The sequence below is a fragment of the Xyrauchen texanus genome, chromosome 27 (assembly GCF_025860055.1).
Source record: "Xyrauchen texanus isolate HMW12.3.18 chromosome 27, RBS_HiC_50CHRs, whole genome shotgun sequence".
Taxonomy (NCBI): domain Eukaryota; kingdom Metazoa; phylum Chordata; class Actinopteri; order Cypriniformes; family Catostomidae; genus Xyrauchen; species Xyrauchen texanus.
The window spans coordinates 42,131,842-42,152,327 of NC_068302.1; the positions used below are offsets into that span (position 1 = coordinate 42,131,842).

Sequence of the window (20,486 nt, forward strand, 5' to 3'; positions counted from 1 at the left end):
AAAGTTTGCATAAGTCCATAAATACAATGCATTATAAAGGCATTATAATGTCTTATAATACACCTTATAACACGTTATAACTTCTCATAAATGATTGTAACCACAGTTATAACACATTATAATAATTACCTATTCATATCTATACCTTCGAATATAATGCATTAATAATGTCTTATAACATACCTTATAACACGTTATAACTTCTCATAAATGATTGTAACCGCAGTTATAACACATTATAATAATTACATATTCATAGTTATACCTTAAGGGTATAATGCATTAATAATGTCTTATAATACACCTTATAACACGTTATAACTTCTCATAAATGATTGTAACCACAGTTATAACACATTATAATAATTACCTATTCATATCTATACCTTCGAATATAATGCATTAATAATGTCTTATAACACACCTTATAACACGTTATAACTTCTCATAAATGATTGTAACCGCAGTTATAACACATTATAATAATTACATATTCATAGTTATACCTTAAGGGTATAATGCATTAATAATGTCTTATAATACACCTTATAACACGTTATAACTTCTCATAAATGATTGTAACCACAGTTATAACATATTATAACAATTACCTATTCATATCTATACCTTCGAATATAATGCATTAATAATGTCTTATAACACACCTTAAAACACGTTATAACTTCTCATAAATGATTGTAACCGCAGTTATAACACATTATAATAATTACATATTCATAGTTATACCTTAAGGGTATAATGCATTAATAATGTCTTATAATACACCTTATAACACGTTATAACTTCTCATAAATGATTGTAACCACAGTTATAACACATTATAATAATTACCTATTCATATCTATACCTTCGAGTATAATGCATTAATAATGTCTTATAATACACCTTATAACACGTTATAACTTCTCATAAATGATTGTAACCGCAGTTATAACACATTATAATAATTACCTATTCATAGTTATAACTTAAGGGTATAATGCATTAAAAATGTCTTATAATACACCTTATAACACGTTATAACTTCTCATAAATGATTGTAACTACAATTAAAATGCATTATACTCTAAAGTATAACTATGAATAGGGGAAGTCATATAATGTATTATAACAGTAGTTATAATTATTTATGAGAATAACTTATTATTAGGTGTATTATGAGACATTATGAATGCATTATAACACCTTTCAAATGCATTAGAAATATGGGCTTTATAGAAAGTGTTAGCAAAAGTTGGTTTACTTTTACTTAAGTTAATTACAAAAAAATAAGTATTCAACTATGCTACATTTATTTTTCACCTCTATTTCAGTAAATACCAAATGTCAAAACTTAAGTGCTAAATGTGCTTCGAAACTAAAAGGTGCATGTGTACAACACGACTGAAACCCGTTTCACGTGTTGTTGCATGAACACAATATATCCATTATGATCCATTTGAATTCTACAGAGAATATTCTCCATTAAAAGACGGATAGTTCCGGTACTTGATGCTGATTGGTCAACAGCCGTGCTTTATTAATGATAAACTACAAATAGTTCAATATATACAAAATATAAGTTCTCAAAGTTATTACCCGTTTCATCTTTCATTCGTTTGTAAAGAGGCTTGACCAAGATTATCAGGCTTAAACTATTTTCAGCATCTTCAACATTAATAAGATCAGCTTTTGTCCTCACTTTGACCTTGTGCAAAAGCGAGATCACACCTAAATCAAATTATTCCAACGCTACAGAAGCCTTAAATGACCTGCAGATCAGTTCTGTGCAGTTTAAACTAAACTGATGACACTAACGGACGAACAAACTGAATAAAAGAAATTGTCATCTCAGCAGGCAGCCCTCTCAGTCAACCCCTACAGGGTCAAAGGTCAACTGCCTCCCGTAACGTTTAAGATAGCTCTGTTAGAATAGTTATTATTCTTTCAAACTTTCCACAGGAAGGCCAGGCTTGTTTAAAGCACGGAGGCGGCACGCAACGAGCCATTTCTGTCATACCAGCGGCTGTATGTTTGGAATGATGTGAAAAACAGACACAAATCTTCTTTCAGCGTGTATATCACTCCCGCGCACGGCTTTCAGCTACCTGCTATCTTAAAGGTCACCCGGAGGAACTCGAGTAAGATTGAGAACTCTGGGTGAGGAATTACACGACTCCCTCATCCATCTTAAGACCACAGAGCTGGAGACTCCATGTCTCTTTGTGAGCGTTTCTGAGGCCTGCGATGGCTTCTAGAAGCTTCTCCTGGTGCGTCTGGTATCTCAGTGACCTTTGGCAGGACACTAATCCATCTAAACTGATGTGAAGGGCCCCTCTTCAAACCCTTGACTGTACAAACAGTCACATTAACATCCGTGCGGCGCACTCAGAAGCACTGCGAGAGGTCACAGGCTGGTGAGGGAAATAAGACGTCGGAAGAGTTCATGTAAGTACCATGTGCTTGTTTGGCAGCTCGGCCGCTTCGCTTGAACGTTATGAGGGTAGTAAAACAGCAGTAGGTCCGTCATGTGGATATTTAAAGCCATTTTATTCAGCAAGACTAGTTCTAGGTTTAATGTTTTGGAACATGTATTCAACTCAAAACAGAGATGTTAACAAGCAGCTGCAACGGTGCCAGCACATTCAAAGCGTCCAGAGAAATAAACTCACAGATTCCCTTTCCTTACAATCAAAATTCCTAAATGACGAGACAATGATAATTTGTCCAGAAACACTCTTGGATTTAGAACATGGAACACACGCACAAGCTACAAACGAGAACGACAGAAACAAAGGGTGAAAAGGACACAAATACAGAGCTAAAGACAAAAATAGCATAAAATGCAGGAGTGTGTAAAGTTGGTGGAGATCAGCCACATGCACACAAATCCATTTTCCACTTCACTGAATTTGGAACAGTAAAATCTGCTGTAACATTAGCCTAGAGTCCATACAAACCATCTGTGTAGAAGCAGAAATATTTCATCATTACTTTTGAGAAACCATACATTTGGGTAAAAGACTACAACAACAGAAACATTTACATTTATGCATTTGGCAGAAGCTTTTATCCAAAGTGACTTACAGTGCACTTATTACAGGGACAATCCCCCCCCCGGAGCAACCTGGAGTTAAGTGCCTTACTCAAGGACACAATGGTGGTGGCTGTGGGGATCGAACCAGCAACCTTCTGATTACCAGTTATGTGCTTTAGCCCACTATGCCACCACCACTTCATGTGGTGAAACAGAACAGCTTTGTTTTAATATTCCAGAACGTTATCCAGAAGACCCCATTAAACTTCCCTAATGTTGCATTCGTGTGTGGAACATAGGTAAGGACTTTTGATTTGATTGGTTAATCTGATTTGTCTCCACCCACACAGCCTTTGTTACATCAGCAGGAAAACCCTATGAACGGCGAGTTTGATACACAACGCTTGACGGCTCCTGTTTCACTCTCCGTTCATGCTGATGAGCCAAACAACCAACAGTATGTAAGTTTCACATGTTTTTGGCACCATCTAGTGGTTATTTGTGGAAAAAGTGGTTTCAATGTTTATATCGATCTATTTAACATGGCTTGCGTGAAAAGTTGCTTTCATGTTGGGATAAATAACAGCTTATTTTAATGAACTAAAAGTGACTAATGATTATATTGTTACTGATGTTTTAAAATGAGTATTTGCTGAATATAAGCAACTTGTGCTGGGTTAAAATTCTGTATATTATTTTATTCAAAACGCCCTTTGAAATCCATGTATCAACAGGCTTTTGAGGAATATCTCTCAATCTCCATTACATTTACATTCATGCACACCACAACAACAATCACAGAGCTTTGAAAATACTGACATATACATTTTATAATATACATTTAAAGTGTGAACTAATATTTCGATGCATTTTCATAGATGCGGTGTGCTCTGTCATTATAAAGATCTCATTATTTAACATAACAAGCTATTATGATGTCATCAAAACAGAAGTTCCTGAGACTCAGCGAAGCCACGTTTTCTCCCCAATTTGTCATGCCCAATTCCCGCTACTTAGTAGGTCCTCGTGGTGGCGCGGTTACTCACCTCAATCAGGGTCTGTCAAATTGCATCTGATCAAGTGACTCTTTGTGCACGACACCGCTGGAGACTCACAGCATGTGGAGACTCATGCTACTCTCCATGATCCACACACAACTCACCACACGCCCCATTGAGAGAACCACTAATCACCACCACGAGGAGGTTACCCCATGCGACTCCATTTTCCCTAGCAACCGGGCCAATTTGGTTGCTAAGGAGACCTGTCTGGAGTCACTCAGCACCATATTTATAGAGCAAGGAGAGGAAGTCATCATGGTTAAACTCTCAAATATTTCGTATCTCTGAAAAGCCAAGGAAGGCCGCTAATAATACCCCAAGAATTACCACTGTACAAAAATAGTGGGGGTTTCCCCCTTACGTTAAAACTCTGGGATTCCCCCAATGTAACAAAGCGCATACACGCGAACGTAAGGGACAGTATTCGATATTTAAATTGGTGTATAAAAATGGGTATTTGCTTTTCCCACTGTACTCCACGAAATGTTGATTCCAGTTTTCAAGGTTAATGCTCTATCGAGTTTTAAATCAACAAAACTGATCTCCCTACCCTAAACTTTAAACTTAAACCTAACCGATAGTTTCAGAAAAAGCACACATTCAAATGTATTTGTGGATTTGTAACTAGTAGCCCCTAATAAAGAAGCAAATACATTTGTATTTTTCATCAAATAGTTTATGATATGTCCAGGAGTGTTGATTATTCATGAGATGTTAAATTAGCATAATTAATTCAGATTCAAAGTAACGTCCAGTATCGTCCAGTCATTGTCAACCATGTTCAAATAAAATGATCCATTATAAATGTAGAATCTATGTACTGATGATCATCGTCCCATGTGTGTCAAACATGTTGAGTGATCCAAACATCATCTGCAGCCTGAAACTGAACTTTTGATCAGATTTTAGGAGTGAACGCACTTAACTGCATAGAGAGCTATAGGATGCTCCCTTGCTCCCTATTTAGTGCATGACTTAACCTCCAGTGTGCTGTCTGTCTGCACTGGTCTCAGAACAGTTATAGGAGAGCTATAGGATGCTCCCTTGCTCCCTATTTAGTGCATGACTTAACCTCCAGTGTGCTGTCTGTCTGCACTGGTCTCAGAACAGTTATAGGAGGAATATAGGATGCTCCTTGCTCCTATTTAGTGCATGACTTAACCTCCAGTGTGCTGTCTGTCTGCACTGGTCTCAGAACAGTTATAGGAGAGCTATAGGATGCTCCCTTGCTCCCTATTTAGTGCATGACTTAACCTCCAGTGTGCTGTCTGTCTGCACTGGTCTCAGAACAGTTATAGGAGAGCTATAGGATGCTCCCTTGCTCCCTATTTAGTGCATGACTTAACCTCCAGTGTGCTGTCTGTCTGCACTGGTCTCAGAACAGTTATAGGAGGAATATAGGATGCTCCCTTGCTCCCTATTTAGTGCATGACTTAACCTCCAGTGTGCTGTCTGTCTGCACTGATCTCAGAACAGTTATAGGAGAGACATAGGATGCTCCCTTGCTCCCTATTTAGTGCATGACTTAACCTCCAGTGTGCTGTCTGTCTGCACTGGTCTCAGAACAGTTATAGGAGAGCTATAGGATGCTCCCTTGCTCCCTATTTAGTGCATGACTTAACCTTCAGTGTGCTGTCTGTCTGCACTGGTCTCAGAACAGTTATAGGAGAGCTATAGGATGCTCCTTGCTCCCTATTTAGTGCATGACTTAACCTCCAGTGTGCTGTCTCTCTGCACTGATCTCAGAACAGTTATAGGAGAGATATAGGATGCTCCCTTGCTCCCTATTTAGTGCATGACTTAACCTCCAGTGTGCTGTCTGTCTGCACTGGTCTCAGAACAGTTATAGGAGAGCTATAGGATGCTCCTTGCTCCCTATTTAGTGCATGACTTAACCTTCAGTGTGCTGTCTGTCTGCACTGGTCTCAGAACAGTTATAGGAGAGCTATAGGATGCTCCCTTGCTCCCTATTTAGTGCATGACTTAACCTCCAGTGTGCTGTCTCTCTGTACTGATCTCAGAACAGTTATAGGAGAGATATAGGATGCTCCTTGCTCCCTATTTAGTGCATGACTTAACCTCCAGTGTGCTGTCTGTCTGCACTGATCTCAGAACAGTTATAGGAGAGCTATAGGATGCTCCCTTGCTCCCTATTTAGTGCATGACTTAACCTCCAGTGTGCTGTCTGTCTGCACTGGTCTCAGAACAGTTATAGGAGAGCTATAGGATGCTCCCTTGCTCCCTATTTAGTGCATGACTTAACCTCCAGTGTGCTGTCTGTCTGCACTGATCTCAGAACAGTTATAGGAGAGATATAGGATGCTCCCTTGCTCCCTATTTAGTGCATGACTTAACCTCCAGTGTGCTGTCTGTCTGCACTGATCTCAGAACAGTTATAGGAGAGCTATAGGATGCACCCTTGCTCCCTATTTAGTGCATGACTTAACCTCCAGTGTGCTGTCTGTCTGCACTGGTCTCAGAACAGTTATAGGAGAGCTATAGGATGCTCCCTTGCTCCCTATTTAGTGCATGACTTAACCTCCAGTGTGCTGTCTGTCTGCACTGGTCTCAGAACAGTTATAGGAGGAGCTATAGGATGCTCCCTTGCTCCCTATTTAGTGCATGACTTAACCTCCAGTGTGCTGTCTGTCTGCACTGATCTCAGAACAGTTATAGGAGAGATATAGGATGCTCCCTTGCTCCCTATTTAGTGCATGACTTAACCTCCAGTGTGCTGTCTGTCTGCACTGGTCTCAGAACAGTTATAGGAGAGCTATAGGATGCTCCCTTGCTCCCTATTTAGTGCATGACTTAACCTTCAGTGTGCTGTCTGTCTGCACTGGTCTCAGAACAGTTATAGGAGAGCTATAGGATGCTCCCTTGCTCCCTATTTAGTGCATGACTTAACCTCCAGTGTGCTGTCTCTCTGCACTGATCTCAGAACAGTTATAGGAGAGATATAGGATGCTCCCTTGCTCCCTATTTAGTGCATGACTTAACCTCCAGTGTGCTGTCTGTCTGCACTGATCTCAGAACAGTTATAGGAGAGATATAGGATGCTCCCTTGCTCCCTATTTAGTGCATGACTTAACCTCCAGTGTGCTGTCTGTCTGCACTGATCTCAGAACAGTTACAGGAGAGATATAGGATGCTCCCTTGCTCCCTATTTAGTGCATGACTTAACCTCCAGTGTGCTGTCTGTCTGCACTGGTCTCAGAACAGTTATAGGAGAGCTATAGGATGCTCCCTTGCTCCCTATTTAGTGCATGACTTAACCTCCAGTGTGCTGTCTGTCTGCACTGATCTCAGAACAGTTACAGGAGAGATATAGGATGCTCACTTGCTCCCTATTTAGTGCATGACTTAACCTCCAGTGTGCTGTCTGTCTGTCTGCACTGGTCTCAGAACAGTTATAGGAGAGCTATAGGATGCTCCCTTGCTCCCTATTTAGTGCATGACTTAACCTCCAGTGTGCTGTCTGTCTGTCTGCACTGGTCTCAGAACAGTTATAGGAGAGCTCTAGGATGCTCCCTTGCTCCCTATTTAGTGCATGACTTAACCTCCAGTGTGCTGTCTGTCTGTCTGCACATATCGAAGCCAAAACATAATGTCCACGCAGAAGGACGGAAGGTTGCACGTGGATAAAAGTCAGTGTTATATCATGATATTCATATATCAAAATATTAATATTGCCAAAATGTTGATTCTAAACTATTTTTTCCTTTCCAAGATTCAAATGCAGAGTCAACATCTACAAGCAAACCATATGTAGGCTGATTTTACCGAAAAGTTTAAATAATGTGTCTCTTCAAAACACGGATTTCTGAACCAACCGTCCAGCCCAAGTGTGCCGCACAAGCGCTCAAAAGTGAAGCCAAAACGTCTCGATTGCCCCCCGGTGGCTGGTCCTAGTATAGGTCATAAGCCCCGCCTCCCCATGTTATTCAGCGGGACGTGAGACCAACTAAACAATTAAATTACACTTCACATATCTTTTTTCCAAAGATAGTTTCTGTCATTTACTGTCGTTTCTATCACGTTGATGTCATTTCAAGTGTTTGTTTTCAAAATAAGTTTGTTTTTAGTTATTTGATGCTATAAAAACGCTGCTGTGACATCATGATTGACAGCTGTGATTGACAGGTTCTCTGAGCGAAGTAGTCACCGAAGCACCAACTGACTTTTTTTCGGGATCTTCGGAGGACTGAGGAGATTGCAGCTTTAAATGTAATATCTAAATTTCTATAATTAATTATTTCACACCGTCATAAGTCAAAAGTGCAGAGGTGTGTCCTTGCGATTGATTCAGCGAGAGTGAGGGCGGGGCCTTGATTTCGCGGCTTTACTTCCTGTTCACTACTGCGCAGGTCTGGTCCCGAAATCCCAACTGCACAGACTCAAGTCCCAAGATGTCAGCGCCACATCGGGACACTGGCGGCTTCAGTTCTCACCAATGGAAAAGAGCGAAGGGGCGTCGGCCATCTTTTTTTACAGTCTATGGTCCAGCCCAACACAGCATCACTGACAAATGGCATGAGTTTGTTTACATCTTGAAACAGTGAGTATATTAATGTTTACGTATTGGCTCCATTCATTTCCATAATAAGTGTCTCACTGTAACCCAATTGTTCTGCATTTGTTCTGCATAAGTCAAAATGAATTTTTATGGTCATCAACATTATGCCACAAATGCTGTTGATTGAGCTTATCTTGTATTGAACCCGGAATATTCCTTTAAGCTTCTATTATGAGAGAAGACCAGCACGCTCATCACTTCCAGATCTTCCACAGTGGTCAGGAGGTGATCTATCAAAGATCTGCCGTTACTGACACCATGACAACGCTCATTTGCATATTGCACAAGCAGCCACAGCGCTCCTCGGAGTCCATCTGCCAATGGCAAGACTCCTGCAACATTGACCTACATATAGATCAGATAATCCGTTAATATACGCTCGCTGGAGTCACAGGTTTGTGGCTGTGGTTAACAGCCCCTCTGAGGGTGTTCCTTCCTGTCCAGGCAGGAAATAGATTGCATATGGAACCACAGAGACACTGTCAAAATTAGACAACAAGAGCAATTCATTCTCATTACTCTATTTTGGCTCATAACAAGAAGGCAATTCCAACAGCCAATTTTCAATGTGAGTCTATGAGAGTGTCAGAACTGCTGATCATCTGTTTTCTGCTCCACTCTTTGGCTTTTCTGTCTGAACTTCCAAACAGACCGCCACCCACTGTGAAGAAAGGCATTGTGAGAAGTGAAAATAAATAAGATGGGGATGTGTGTGCAGACGGGTCCAGCGTGTCTAATTTAGCGTGCTTTATCAATGAGATGGATTGTGTGTGTGTGTGGGTCAGCGTGAGGGTCATCAATCAGGCTAATTGTGTTTCGTCCGTCTACACACGGGACATTAGGAGAGATGCAGGTGTTTACATGCCAGTCATTTATAAGAACGAGGACGAATCTTATGGAAACTTATAACGACCGGCTCAAGTCATCTGGAGTCAAAGCCATATGCTATGTGTTATACTGTACAGTGTTTATATGTCAATGCAAACTAAAAAACATTTGTGTTCTCTCTCTCTCTCTCTCTATATATATACATACATACATTTGAAAAACTGAAACTAAAGTAAAATAATTTTTAATGACTCTAAAGCTAGATAAAATAAAATACAATGAAAAAAATTAATTGTATTGCATTTTATTTTAAAATACTGTTTTAAACCTTTAAAACTCACCTTCATAAAATATGAAAATGCCAACAGATAGTGATAACACACTAAATGGGCTTCAGAAATACAATTACATAAACATGTTTAATTGATTTCAACGAATGCAACTTTGTCGGCCCTAAAATACTAATACTAATCTAAATACAATCTATAAATATTAAATAATATGGATGGACGGACGGACGGATGTTTTGAGTTTATGGATGGATGAATCTATTGATGGATGTTTTGAGTTTATGGATGGATGAATGGATGGATGGGTGTTTTGAGTTTATGGATGGATGAATGTATTGATGGGTGTTTTGAGTTTATGGATGGATGAATGGATGGATGGGTGTTTTGAGTTTATGGATGGATGAATGTATTGATGGGTGTTTTGAGTTTATGGATGGATGAATGGATGGATGTTTTGAGTTTATGGATGGATGAATGGATTGATGGATGTTTTGAGTTTATGTATTGATGGGTGTTTTGAGTTTATGGATGGATGAATGTACTGATGGATGTTTTGAGTTTATGGATGGATGAATGGATGGATGGGTGTTTTGAGTTTATGGATGGATGAATGTATTGATGGGTGTTTTGAGTTTATGGATGGATGAATGGATGGATGGGTGTTTTGAGTTTATGGATGGATGAATGTATTGATGGGTGTTTTGAGTTTATGGATGGATGAATGGATGGATGGGTGTTTTGAGTTTATGGATGGATGAATGTATTGATGGATGTTTTGAGTTTATGGATGGATGAATGGATGGATGGGTGTTTTGAGTTTATGGATGGATGAATGTATTGATGGATGTTTTGAGTTTATGGATGGATGAATGTACTGATGGATTTTTTGAGTTTATGGATGGATGAATGGATGGATGGATGTTTTGAGTTTATGGATGGATGAATGTACTGATGGATGTTTTGAGTTTATGGATGGATGAATGGATGGATGGATGTTTTGAGTTTATAGATGGATGAATGTATTGATGGGTGTTTTGAGTTTATGGATTGATGAATGTATTGATGGATGTTTTGAGTTTATGGATGGATGAATGTATTGATGGATGTTTTGAGTTTATGGATGGATGAATGGATGGATGGGTGTTTTGAGTTTATGGATGGATGAATGTATTGATGGATGTTTTGAGTTTATGGATGGATGAATGGATGGATGGGTGTTTTGAGTTTATGGATGGATGAATGTATTGATGGGTGTTTTGAGTTTATGGATGGATGAATGGATGGATGGGTGTTTTGAGTTTATGGATGGATGAATGGATTGATGGATGTTTTGAGTTTATGTATTGATGGGTGTTTTGAGTTTATAGATGGATGAATGGGTGTTTTGAGTTTATGGATGGATGAATGGACTGATGGATGTTTTGAGTTTATGGATGGATGAATGGATGGATGGATGTTTTGAGTTTATGTATTGATGAATGGATTGATGGGTGTTTTGAGTTTATGGATGGATGAATGGATGGATGGGTGTTTTGAGTTTATAGATGGATGAATGGATGGATGGGTGTTTTGAGTTTATGGATGGATGAATGGATTGATGGATGTTTTGAGTTTATGTATTGATGAATGGATTGATGGATGTTTTGAGTTTATGGATGGATGAATGTATTGATGGGTGTTTTGAGTTTATAGATGGATGAATGGATGGATGGATGTTTTGAGGTTATGGATGGATGAATGGATGGATGGGTGTTTTGAGTTTATGGATGGATGAATGGATTGATGGATGTTTTGAGTTTATGGATTGATGGGTGTTTTGAGTTTATGGATGGATGAATGGATTGATGGATGTTTTGAGTTTATGGATGGATGAATGTATTGATGGGTGTTTTGAGTTTATAGATGGATGAATGGATGGATGGATGTTTTGAGTTTATGGATGGATGAATGTATTGATGGGTGTTTTGAGTTTATAGATGGATGAATGGATGGATGGGTGTTTTGAGTTTATGGATGGATGAATGTATTGATGGGTGTTTTGAGTTTATAGATGGATGAATGGATGGATGGATGTTTTGAGGTTATGGATGGATGAATGGATGGATGGGTGTTTTGAGTTTATGGATTGATGGGTGTTTTGAGTTTATGGATGGATGAATGGATTGATGGATGTTTTGAGTTTATGGATTGATGGATGTTTTGAGTTTATGGATGGATGAATGGATGGACGGACGGATGTTTTGAGTTTATGGATGGATGAATGGATGGATGGGTGTTTTGAGTTTATAGATGGATGGGTGTTTTGAGTTTATGGATGGATGAATGGATGGATGGATGTTTTGAGTTTATGGATGGATGAATGGATTGATGGATGTTTTGAGTTTATGTATTGATGAATGGATTGATGGATGTTTTGAGTTTATGGATTGATGGGTGTTTTGAGTTTATGGATGGATGAATGTATTGATGGATGTTTTGAGTTTATGGATGGATGAATGGATTGATGGATGTTTTGAGTTTATGGATGGATGAATGGATTGATGGATGTTTTGAGTTTATGGATTGATGGGTGTTTTGAGTTTATGGATGGATGAATGGATGGATGGATGTTTTGAGTTTATGGATGGATGAATGGATGGACGGACGGATGTTTTGAGTTTATGGATGGATGAACGTATTGATGGGTGTTTTGAGTTTATAGATGGATGAATGGATGGATGGGTGTTTTGAGTTTATAGATGGATGAATGGATGGATGGGTGTTTTGAGTTTATAGATGGATGAATGGATGGATGGGTGTTTTGAGTTTATAGATGGATGAATGGATGGATGGGTGTTTTGAGTTTATAGATGGATGAATGGATGGATGGGTGTTTTGAGTTTATGGATGGATGAATGTACTGATGGATGTTTTGAGTTTATGGATGGATGAATGTATTGATGGGTGTTTTGAGTTTATGGATGGATGAATGTATTGATGGGTGTTTTGAGTTTATGGATGGATGAATGGATGGATGTTTTGAGTTTATGGATGGATGAATGGATGGATGGATGTTTTGAGTTTATGTATTGATGGATGTTTTGAGTTTATGGATGGATGAATGTACTGATGGATGTTTTGAGTTTATGGATGGATGAATGTATTGATGGGTGTTTTGAGTTTATGGATGGATGAATGTATTGATGGGTGTTTTGAGTTTATGGATGGATGAATGGATGGATGTTTTGAGTTTATGGATGGATGAATGGATGGATGGATGTTTTGAGTTTATGTATTGATGGGTGTTTTGAGTTTATGGATGGATGAATGGATTGATGGATGTTTTGAGTTTATGGATTGATGGGTGTTTTGAGTTTATGGATGGATGAATGGATGAATGTATTGATGGGTGTTTTGAGTTTATGGATGGATGAATGGATGAATGTATTGATGGGTGTTTTGAGTTTATGGATGGATGAATGTATTGATGGGTGTTTTGAGTTTATGGATGGATGAATGTATTGATGGAAGTTTTGAGTTTATAGATGGATGGATGGATGAATGTATTGATGGATGTTTTGAGTTTATGGATGGATGAATGTACTGATGGATGTTTTGAGTTTATAGATGGATGAATGGATGAATGGGTGTTTTGAGTTTATAGATGGATGGATGGATGAATGGATGTTTTGAGTTTATGGATGGATGAATGGATGGATGGGTGTTTTGAGTTTATAGATGGATGAATGGATGTTTTGAGTTTATGGATGGATGAATGGATGTTTTGAGTTTATGGATGGATTGATGGACGGACAGATGGACGGATGGATGGATGGAATCCTTGTAAGCACAACTTAAATAAATATTCCAATAAAGATAATTCTATTCTATGTTAAACATCATGAGGTCAGAAGTGACTATAGAACTCTGTCCGCTCACAATATGATAATTACATTTTTACTCCCACAATTAAATGCTGTTGTCTCTCCCAAAACTGTGCAGCACGTTCATGGCCAAACTGGTGTGTACATGGCCACAATTATCCACAGAAGTGAGCAAAACCTGAAAAAACTTCCATTTGGGGACATTTTCGGAGAATCATTAGGAGAAACTATCCATAAATAATTAGCAAATAATGCGAAAAGGTTTCATTTAAATGTAGGGTTTGATCTGGTCTATAATAACTATAAATAAAAAACTATAGTATGTACTTATTTAGATATCTAAATTAAATGTTCTGTGAGTGTAAAGATCAGTCTATGTGTCTCATTAGTGTGTTGTGTCTCTTCCATCTGTCTAAGTGTCACTTGTACACACACACACACACACACACACACACACACACACACACACAACACACTTAATTACACTGCAGGGAATATTTATCAATTAACAACGCATTGCTAATTAATAAACTCAGTATTCAGAACATCTCTCCAGTACAGTGGTGAGCGACTGACCTTCAACATGTTCGGATTACATCACAGATTTTTATATTTTTGTCGAGTTCTTTCTAAAAAAAAAAAATCAATTTAACAGTGCAGCATTTGAATAAACATTAGTCATTAAAACCACAGAGCATTTAAATCAGCCGTGTAATTGTGTGCTGCTGGGGTGCTGGCAGTCCTCCAGTTTAAATATGTATCCACCACAAACACAAATAGTCACACTTTTTATTTTTACTTGTATAAAACCACTCACAGATCACATGACTAAAGCTAAACATCACCGTAAATATAATCTAATGAGATAAAAGAAGAGCCTTAATGACTCTTCAAGAGAAAAGAAACAGGGTAAAAACAAAAGTATATATATATATATATATATATATAATAAAATGTAAAAACCAGCCATTTTTATATAGTTTTACCACTTATATGACTATGAAGATACACAAAGTTTAAATTAAGCTAACTAGCCAACCGGATGTTCTGTATATTTAGTTAATAACGTCATGTTGAGACTTGACAGGATTAGTTCACTGTAACGCAATGCTGGATGTGTTAGAGGAGATCTGGCTCACAGCAGAAATGGGGGCATTTTGAGATCACAATCATTCCCAAAAACAGAGACTAAGGGTATGTATGTGTTTTTATATCATTCATAACTCAATTGAAACAGCTCGACTGCTGTTCGCTGAACTAGTGAAAAAACAACGCTCAAATATTCACACGTGAAGCGATTTAACACACATTACCGGAGCGCTAACTCCTGCCGCTCAGCTAGAGATGAGTATATCTGCTCGCAAACACAATATTAAAGGTCTAATGATGATGATGACAATGTAGAAATTATATTTCCTGTAGTTCCTGATGTTTGTCACAAACTAAATGTGGCAGGGCGGAGGGCGGGGCCGGGTCGTGATCCTACGCACCCGGTCCCGTATTAGGCTAATAAAGCCTCTCGAGAGGGATAAAGGTCGACTGCAGGGTGTCATGCCGGAGAGAGAGATCGTTAGCGGACATGTCCGTCACGTGAGTGTGTTTATGTTGTCTTAAGTTTATCATTAAAATATTATTTATATTGAAAAGCCGGTTCTCGCCGCATCCTTTCCATTGAATACCTTTACACTGGTGCCGAAACCCGGGAAGGAGGAGGGATACGCTGTAGTAGAGTTCTCGCCACTACCGTCCACCCCAACGGAGCAGCCGCGGCCATCTGCCGGGGGACGAGGAGCCCAGCCGCCTGAAAGAGGACGATGGCCGCCGACCGCAAGGGGAGAAGGGGCTCCTAACAGACCGCCTGGAGCGGTCAGGGCCACTGCCAGGGGCGCAGGAGTCGCCTACCGGCCACTGAAACACGCCAGGGTTTAAGACCGCCAACCGCGAGCGGGGAGGGGCTCACTGCCGACCGCCTGGAGCGAGAGGACCGCTGCCAGGAGCGAGGGAGACCCCTTCTGTTCCCCGAGAACGTGGCGGGGCGTTCCGTCCGCCAGGGGCTGGAGGACTGCCTCGGATCCTCCCGGAGAGGCGCGGCTGTCGTCCGATAAAGGGTGGAGGAGTGGCCGAGGAACAAGCTGTGGCGTATCGGAGAACTGGCGAGTAAGAGTTGTTTTTTGTTTTTTGTCAACATAAATAATATTTAATGAAAACTTAAACCAAAAGCACAAACATAAACACACACATGACGGACATGTCCGCTAACGATCTCTCTCTCCCGCACGACACCCTGCAGTCGACCTTTATACCTCGGAGGCTTGATTAGCCTAATACGGGACCGGGTGCGTAGGATCACGACCCGGCCCCGCCCTCCGCCCTGCCACATTAACATTAGTACAAATTCATCCAGTTCGTTCAGTTGTTGTTAATAGACACTGGAATATTAGTGTCATTATTATTATTATCATAATTACCTTCATACGTCTCTATTGAAGCAATTAAACACAGCTGTAAAGCATATATTCAAAGTCATGGTCAAACCATTAGTTTTTTTCCCCTTATTAATAGTTTAATATTATTTGGCTCCGAAAAACTGCTTTTGTTTTGTTCCCAATCATGTCAAATGTATCTTGAGAAAATATTTTGTGTTGATACGACAAAGCAATCAAAAGTTATAACATTATAAATATAATTAATCAGTGTCCAAAAACATCTCCAAACACATAAAAGATAATAATTGTACATAAGAACTAATTAAACATGCAAACACAACAATGACTAAAGGTTTGCATAGCATGCACACATGATTTTAGTCATGAGATTTCACAGAATGAGTTTCATTCTGTGTCATTTGAGTCATCATTGAGTCTGTGTCGTGTATTTGGCGCCATCTCCTGGTGGTCATATGTAACATTGTGCTTCATGTGGATTATCTAATGATCTATACATCTGATTATCTTGTGTGTGGACTCGATTGAAAGATAATCACTGACTCTAAATAACGATATGTGATATTGTAAGATACTTTTATGTTTCGCTAAGTTATAGGTGATAATGCGGAATATAAGCAACACCATCATAATTGTCAAAGACATATATTTAGCTATTACTCGCTATATTTATGTCTGTGAGTAAAACAACATTGGCTGGTTGTATTTTACTCTTTGAGAGCTTTCCAACAACATATGACACATGAATATTTGATCAGTTTGATGTTTTTATGATGCCATTTTATTTTGTTTTGTTTTGTTAAAATGATCAAACAGGACACTTCTGATTTGTCTGCAAATTTGCCGGTGGGCCCATCCGAGCTTAAAGGGTTAAAACTATAATAATTAAAAAGAAAAGTGAAATAAATGAACCATTTTAATATTGTGAGAAACCGACTGTCCCACAGTTGTTGCATCATTTGCACTATAACAAACAATTTGACCTTTAACCATAAAATACACAAACCATCTGCTTCTGTTTAGGACTGGAAATGAATTTACTTATTCACTCTCATTGTACTTCACATTATTGTCCTTCACTAATATTACAGCATTGGGAATTATTTATATTTGACTCCTTCAAATAAAAAGCGGCTTTTGATCAAACCAATGCAAAGGCATTTGAGATGGACTGTTAGTCTCTTGAAAAAAGGGGCAATAAAACGGTGTCATGCCCAATGAAAAATACATTTAATCTCCACAAAGTTTGACCGGGTTATTGGTATGCCTGTTGTTTGATTGTCATGTCTTTTTAATAACTCAATTCATTTCCATTTGAGAGGTTCAATATGCCAGAGCGCAAGCAGCTCAATTCGTTTAATTTCTGTCAGAGTATGAAGTCTTTGATTACTTGAGAACTCTTGAGTTACCCTTTCGATTTACAGGTTTACATTGCGTTCTCAATAAATCAGTTCAAACTACTGCAATCCAACACTACACTACTGAAGTATGTACTATACAGACTAAATGCATTATGCAAAAACAGTTTCATCTCAGTCAACACCGCCCACAATTTGAATACATAATTTCTATGACTTTTCCAGATTAATATAAAGAAGATTTCTGGTTTTCAATGAACACCCGTAGAGGACAGAGAGGGAACTCACGATTATTTTGTAACAGCTTTATCCATCCCTAACGAAAGCCATGATTTTACTACAGTAATCAAATCTTGACCATAATATTTGTAGCGAAACTGTAGTTTTTACAATATAGGATTCTATGGTAATAAAATCACTCATTCTGCCAATAGAATATGGCTACTACAGTTTTACAATAGTAACAGCATGGTTCATTTGTGGTACAAGCACAATGTTGTGTTTTTTTTGTTTTTTGTTTTTACAAATGTCATATTTCAACTATGGTTGCTTTAGTAAAATCATTGTTTTTGTAAGGGATGGATAAAGCTAATGCTAAAATTAAAAACGTATTGTGAGTGAACAAACGATTGTGAGTGAACAAACGATTGCGAGTGAACAAACTAAAATTAAAAACTTATTGTGAGTGAACAAACAATTGTGAGTGAACAAACGATTGCGAGTGAACAAACGATTGCGAGTGAACAAACTAAAATTAAAAACTTATTGCGAGTGAACAAACGATTGCGAGTGAACAAACGATTGCGAGTGAACAAACTAAAATTAAAAACTTATTGTGAGTGAACAAACAATTGTGAGTGAACAAACGATTGCGAGTGAACAAACGATTGCGAGTGAACAAACTAAAATTAAAAACTTATTGCGAGTGAACAAACAATTGCGAGTGAACAAACGATTGCGAGTGAACAAACTAAAATTAAACTTATTGTGAGTGAACAAACGATTGCGAGTGAACAAACGATTGCGAGTGAACAAACTAAAATTAAAAACTTATTGTGAGTGAACAAACGATTGCGAGTGAACAAACTAAAATTAAACTTATTGTGAGTGAACAAACGATTGCGAGTGAACAAACTAAAATTAAACTTATTGTGAGTGAACAAACGATTGCGAGTGAACAAACGATTGCGAGTGAACAAACTAAAATTAAAAACTTATTGTGAGTGAACAAACAATTGTGAGTGAACAAACGATTGCGAGTGAACAAACTAAAATTAAAAACTTATTGTGAGTGAACAAACGATTGCGAGTGAACAAACGATTGCGAGTGAACAAACTAAAATTAAAAACTTTATTGTGAGTGAACAAACAATTGTGAGTGAACAAACGATTGCGAGTGAACAAACGATTGCGAGTGAACAAACGATTGCGAGTGAACAAACTAAAATTAAAAACTTATTGTGAGTGAACAAACGATTGCGAGTGAACAAACTAAAATTAAAAACTTATTGTGAGTGAACAAACGATTGCGAGTGAACAAACGATTGCGAGTGAACAAACTAAAATGAAACTTATTGTGAGTGAACAAACGATTGCGAGTGAACAAACTAAAATTAAAAACTTATTGCGAGTGAACAAACGATTGCGAGTGAACAAACGATTGCGAGTGAACAAACTAAAATTAAAAACTTATTGTGAGTGAACAAACAATTGCGAGTGAACAAACGATTGCGAGTGAACAAACGATTGCGAGTGAACAAACTAAAATTAAAAACTTATTGCGAGTGAACAAACAATTGCGAGTGAACAAGCGATTGCGAGTGAACAAACTAAAATTAAACTTATTGTGAGTGAACAAACGATTGCGAGTGAACAAACGATTGCGAGTGAACAAACTAAAATTAAAAACTTATTGTGAGTGAACAAACGATTGCGAGTGAACAAACTAAAATTAAACTTATTGTGAGTGAACAAACGATTGCGAGTGAACAAACTAAAATTAAAAACTTATTGTGAGTGAACAAACGATTGCGAGTGAACAAACGATTGCGAGTGAACAAACTAAAATTAAAAACTTATTGTGAGTGAACAAACAATTGCGAGTGAACAAACGATTGCAAGTGAACAAACGATTGCGAGTGAACAAACTAAAATTAAAAACTTATTGCGAGTGAACAAACAATTGCGAGTGAACAAACGATTGCAAGTGAACAAACGATTGAGTGAACAAACGATTGAGTGAACAAACTAAAATTAAAAACTTATTGTGAGTGAACAAACAATTGCGAGTGAACAAACGATTGCAAGTGAACAAACGATTGCGAGTGAACAAACGATTGCAAGTGAACAAACTAAAATTAAAAACTTATTGCGAGTGAACAAACAATTGCGAGTGAACAAACGATTGAGTGAACAAACTAAAATTAAAAACTTATTGCGAGTGAACAAACAATTGCGAGTGAACAAACGATTGCAAGTGAACAAACGATTGAGTGAACAAACTAAAATGAAAAACTTATTGCGAGTGAACAAACGATTGGGAGTGAACAAAAGATTGCGAGTGAACAAAAGATTGCGAGTGAACAAACGATTGCAAGTGAACAAACTAAAATTAAAAACTTATTGCGAGTGAACAAAAGATTGCGAGTGAACAAACAATTGCGAGTGAACAAACAATTGCAAGTGAACAAACGATTGCAAGTGAACAAACGATTGCAAGTGAACAAACGATTGCAAGTGAACAAACGATTGCAAGTGAACAAACGATTGAGTGAACAAACTAAAATTAAAAACTTATTGCGAGTGAACAAACAATTGCGAGTCAACAAACGATTGATAAAGAATTACAGAATTTAGCAGAATGTAGAAAAAAATCTAAAATCACTACAGAAATGTACAGCAGGAACCAAGTTCTCCCTCCACTCCAATTTTTGGGCACTTTCTCGAGTTCGGCACTTTATACTCGCTAAATATGCTTCTCATCTGCAACGCAATATTTCCGTTGTGTGACTAATGATTTTCATCTGCCA

At 38.2% G+C, this 20,486-nt stretch overlaps 1 protein-coding gene across 1 annotated transcript in view; it reads right to left on the reverse strand.

Moving 5' to 3' along the window:
- LOC127621416 (F-box/LRR-repeat protein 17-like) overlaps window positions 1–20,486 on the reverse strand; it is a 331,319-nt gene that overhangs the window by 207,531 nt on the left and 103,302 nt on the right. The window lies entirely within an intron of this gene.